General features: G+C 47.8%; 1 pseudogene; it reads left to right on the forward strand.

Moving 5' to 3' along the window:
• Positions 1-5,226: 5,226 nt before the first annotated feature.
• LOC136650243 (5S ribosomal RNA) lies at positions 5,227-5,343 on the forward strand (annotated as a pseudogene).
• The last annotated feature ends 325 nt before the right edge of the window (positions 5,344-5,668 follow it).

Below are 5,668 nucleotides of genomic sequence, written 5' to 3' on the forward strand. Positions count from 1 at the left end.
AGTAGACAGAAAAACATAAGATCTCAGGAAATTTCTGGGCCCCTCCTTTGGTTCTAGGGCTCCCCTTTAGACCCTGGGCCTGGGTACAAATTACCCCCTTAACCCCCCCTCTCCTAGGCCCTGGGTCCACCGTCATTTGTGTCTTTCAACCAACTCACACCACTCCTGCCACTGATAATGGATGGCTGGTTCATGGGTTGGCCTTTTGATGAGCGTAAGCCCTCAACCCAACCAGGTGGACTCTTGATGCACCCCTGTGTGTGCACAGACTTCCCGCTTTCATAATGACTTCTTGTATTGTTTGAGGTATTGAGGTATTGGCAACCTTCAGTCTCGAAATACTATGGTATCGCGCTCTGAAAGGTGGTTCTGGCACAGCGTCTAGTGTGGCTGAAAAGGCCAATCCGGGAGTGACAATCCCTTCCACACCGGGAGCAAGTGCAGTCTGTCCCTGGTCTGTCTCCCTGGCTATGGGCCTTCCTTCTTTGCCTCTTAGCCTCAGACTGTTGGCAAAGTGTCTCTTCAAACTGGGAAAGGCCATGCTGCACAGCCTGCCTCCAAGCGGGCCGCTGAGAGGCCAGGGTTTCCCACTTGTTGAGGTCCATCCCTAAGGCCTTCAGATCCCTCTTGCAGATGTCCTTGTATCACAGCTGTGGTCTACCTGTAGGGCGCTTTCCTTGCACGAGTTCTCCATAGAGGAGATCCTTTGGGATCCGGCCATCATCCATTCTCACGACATGACCGAGCCAACGCAGGCGTCTCTGTTTCAGCAGTGCATACATGCTAGGGATTCCAGCACGTTCCAGGACTGTGTTGTTTGGAACTTTGTCCTGCCAGGTGATGCCGAGGATGCGTCGGAGGCAGCGCATGTGGAAAGCGTTCAGTTTCCTCTCCTGTTGTGAGCGAAGAGTCCATGACTCGCTGCAGTACAGAAGTGTACTCAGGATGAAAGCTCTGTAGACCTGGATCTTGGTATGTTCCGTCAGCTTCTTGTTGGACCAGACTCTCTTTGTGAGTCTGGAAAACGTGGTAGCTGCTTTACCGATGCGCTTGTTTAGCTCGGTATCGAGAGAAAGAGTGTCGGAGATTGTTGAGCCAAGGTACACAAAGTCATGGACAACCTCCAGTTCATGCTCAGAGATTGTAATGCAGGGAGGTGAGTCCACATCCTGAACCATGACCTGTGTTTTCTTAAGGCTGATTGTCAGTCCAAAATCTTGGCAGGCCTTGCTAAAACGATCCATGAGCTGCTGGAGATCTTTGGCAGAGTGGGTAGTGACAGCTGCATCATCGGCAAAGAGGAAGTCACGCAGACATTTCAGCTGGACTTTGGATTTTGCTCTCAGTCTGGAGAGGTTGAAGAGCTTTCCGTCTGATCTGGTCCGGAGATAGATGCCTTCTGTTGCAGTTCCAAAGGCCTGCTTCAGCAGGACAGCGAAGAAAATCCCAAACAAGGTTGGTGCAAGAACACAGCCCTGCTTCACTCCGCTTCGGATGTCAAAAGGGTCTGATGTGGAGCCATCGAAGACAACAGTGCCCTTCATGTCCTTGTGGAAAGATCTGATGATGCTGAGGAGCCTGGGTGGACATCCGATCTTGGGGAGAATCTTGAAGAGGCCGTCTCTGCTGACCAGGTCGAAAGCCTTTGTGAGATCTATGAAGGCTATAAAGAGTGTATTGTATTGTTTACTCATGCACTTATCCACATAGTGGGAAAATAGGAAGACAGGTTCTTGTTAAGCCCTATGTGAATTCCTCCATAACCATAGCAGTCTCATGAGGACAGATGTCCCTGATATGTTTGCAATGAAGTTTCACATCAGCAGTTCTTAAAATGGAACTGTACAGGTAATACCTCCTTATCCTCAGGGGTTCTGTTCCCAGACCCTCTGCAGATACCTAAAACTGCAGATAATGAAATCCACATTCTTCAGGGCTACTGGAGTGCCAAATTCAACTGGAGCTTTGTTCTGGTCATGCCTGGAGACATGCGCGGAGCCTCTCCAAGGCTCAGAAAACTGCCCAGAGCCTTTTTCAGTGACTTCCCTTTTTCAGCGAAAAAGGGAAGTCGCTGGAAAAAGGCTCCAGACTGCATCAGGGCAACGAGTTCTAGTCACATTTGAGCAGTCTTCAGTGGGGCAATCCGGGGGTTCAGCATCTGCAGTGAGGCCAATCTGCAGATGCCGAATCCATGGATAAAGAGGTTCCACCTGTACATTTTTATGCATGGATCAGCTTTGCCATTGCAGAAGTTAGTGAAGAGCTGTCTCACCACAGTGAACTGAAATGGAGAGATATAGAGTCTTCTTGCTTTTACATTTCCCATGGCAGTATTACTTACCTGTTTGCTCATTGTTTTGCCCACTGTCTTCATAGTGTCATTACTGCTCTGTAAGCAATACCTTCGTTTCATCAGTTAATGGTGAGCGAGAAAGCTTTTGTTTACAAGAGCTTCTGTTAGGAACTTTCTTTTGGGAAGCTGACTGACACCCAAAGCATTTCCTTAATGAGATATTGATTTTCTTGAACTTCCTTTCCATGTCAGACATGGGAAGTTCATACTTTAAAAGACACTGGCTGTAACAAGGGAAGCAATTCAAACAATATATAGACCCCCATATGTTATGTTCCCATTAATCCTTGTTTAGTTGGGTATTTTTTACCTCTCTGTTCACGTTGTGCCCTTAACGTTAGAAAGTTTTCCAGACTCAGCTGACAATCCTCGAGGACAAATGAAAACTTTTCTGTAATGTTTGAGGGCCAATTAGTGCTTTGAAGTCAATCTAACTGCTCATGGAAGCAACTTGATAGGGTCTGGTGCCAGGTCTTTGAAATGATTGCTGTTCAAATGAGCCAGGGACTTTCATTTCTAGACATTTTTCAGCAAAAGTTTGAGCTCAGTGTGGTGGAGTAAGAGTTTTGGAAAATCAAGGATATCACAATTATGACTTTTTTATTTTTTGGAGAAAAGAGTTTAGAAAGCACTTGGCTATGGAGAGAGGTGATCTCTTTTCATAATGAATTTGAATGACACATTTTGTGATAGTATTCCTGTTCATTTTTCTGATGTCTCAACTTTGCACACCAATTTGATTTTTAAATAAATAATGTTGCTCTGGGTGTCAAAACAGATGTGATTTTAATCACACCATTGGACCAAGTTCACTTGGTTTTATTTTCAGTAAATAGCATATGTAGAGGCTTGAGCAGCTCAACCCTATCCTTCCCGGTGCCCAGAGGAACAGTGGTGCCAAAATGGTGGTTATTGTATCCCACGGACACCAGGAAGCAGTCAGAGGTCTCCTTGGGGGAAGAGGACTTTTGTTCCCTTCCCCCAAGGAAAACCCCCAAGCCCGCAATGGGGCTTCACACATCTATGCCGGCTATTTGGCCAGCACAGATGAGAGAACTTCCATGTTCGGTTTTTCAGCCCGACATGGAGGCTCGGATCCTCCATTGGTCCCACCCCTCTTTCCTGGGCTGGCTCCTCCCCTCACCATGAAAACCCACACTGCTGCCCAGAGCTCTTACTGTCCTTCGGATAATGTCCTTCTGAAGCTGAATCCAGCACCAACGATCCCTACTCTGAGGGTGCCGTAAATGTGCTTTATGGCACATTTATGACAACCAGTGCTGGTGCTGCAGCTCAGAGCCAGCGCTAGGGCTAAATGGGATTGGGCCCTAAGTCAGATCAGGTTCATGGCAAAGATGCTGCATGCTTCAACCCTACCCCAAAACAGTAACAATCCAAATCAAGCCCTTCCATGCCTGCTATTTGGTCTGGGGAAAAAGCACATGCAGGAGAGGGAATCCACAGTGGGACTATGGTGGGTGTAGAAACAGAGCCACCCTGCCCACGCTGTCATCTGGATCTAAATTAAGCTTTCTGTAAATACTATTTACAAGGAAAGAAGAAGGATATCAGGAACAATGACATGATTAACGTCATGTCTAGTTTCACTCTGAGTCAGTCCGTAGAATACCTGAATCCCACAATACAATTACTATATTTAGCTGTAATACTCACAAAGGAAGGAAAATAATTACACATAAGCTTTTTTAAGAGCTGAAGTTTTTTGAACAGTGACATGTACAAACATACAACCCAATCCTCACTGGCAGAACACATGTCTCACTGGAGCTGGCTGCTGCAAAGTAGCGGAAAGTAAAGCAGGTAAGATGGCACAGGAGATGGGAAGGGGTGGGTGGAATAGGGGCAGGGTGGAACAGGGAGTCTGTCTCGGGGTGCCCAACCCCCGAGACAGACTCTCAAGGAAGAGCAGATCTGCTGATCTGCCATTTGTCCAGCCTCCAGGCATCATTGAGGCACACAGCATACACACATACACACACGCACCCCATAGATATCGCAACTGTGGATATGGAGGGACACTATTCAAATACCAAGGCCGCCCCATGCCCCCCATTTCCTTAGTTTTTGTGATTCTTCATTAAGCAAAGCAAAATCTTTGCTGAACTGAAGAGCGACATACAGTCAACAAGCCTGCATACTACAGGCAGGAGACCAGGAGCAGTAGCTGACCTGCCATTACCTGAATGGGGCAAAAGGCCCCAGGCATGGAGCCCTGCACACCTCTAGGATTATGCGGAAGCCTTACTACGACTCCCGACACATTTGGAAACTGTGTTTCCGGTTTGCCAGAATGCCCCAGGAGGCTTCCCCAGTGTGCCCTGGAGTCGTGTGAGGCTCTGTAATGTTGTGGGGAGTGGGGAGGGGGTGAATTTTCATGTGGGGGTGGCATTACTTGGGGGGGCGCCATCACGGACCTTTGTCCTGGGCACGGGGCTGGGGAAGTCCGCCACTGACCAGGGGCATAACTAGAATGGAGACTGAGGGGCACCTGCCCTGGCCGCTATGCCAAGGGGAGGCACATGACTGACCCTCAGGCTCCGCCCTATTTAGGGAGGAGACAGATGCCTTTGTACCCCCATTCCTTTTCCTGTGGAGAAGGAATGGAGGTGCAAAGTCACTGTAGCAAGCGCCCCTCCTCCGGGGAGATTCCCCACTCCAGCTTCACAGGGGAGTTCTACACCTGGTTTTCAACTAAGGACGTAGAGTTTCCCTAACAGGAAACACTTTTTGACATGATGTATTTCCCAACCCTGGTTCCTTGCAAGGGTGTTTCCCAAGACTAAAGTGAAGTTTGGGTCTCACTGTTGCAATCTCTTGACCAAATCAATCACTGTGCACAATATATCAGCCTATGCAGCAACTGTTACCCTGCACATGCCCAATCTTGTCTGATCTTGGAAGCTAAGCAGGGTCAGGCCTGGTTAGTACTTGGATGGGAGACCGCCTGGGAATACTGGGTGCTGTTGGCTTATACCATAGTCTTTCAAGACTGAAGGTTGCCAACCATATATCAGCCAGCACTCAATACATGCCTCTGCTTCCCAGTGGGGTCATGTCCCACTGAACTCAATTCAGATTAGAATTTGGCTATAAGAGATGTGTATCCCTCTATCAGCATATTTTACTCTGTCTAAAAGATGGGGTCAGGCATGAGTGGCTACCATTACAACTTCATTCATGACTGCAGAGGCAAAGCTGCTGGCAATAAACACATTTTCCCTTTATACAGAGTGAGATTACGTTCGCATCTCATAGAAAATATACATATACATTTGTCACTGGTGGAGGGCATAT

This window comes from Tiliqua scincoides, chromosome 4 (assembly GCF_035046505.1).
Source record: "Tiliqua scincoides isolate rTilSci1 chromosome 4, rTilSci1.hap2, whole genome shotgun sequence".
NCBI classification, from domain to species: Eukaryota; Metazoa; Chordata; class Lepidosauria; order Squamata; family Scincidae; genus Tiliqua; species Tiliqua scincoides.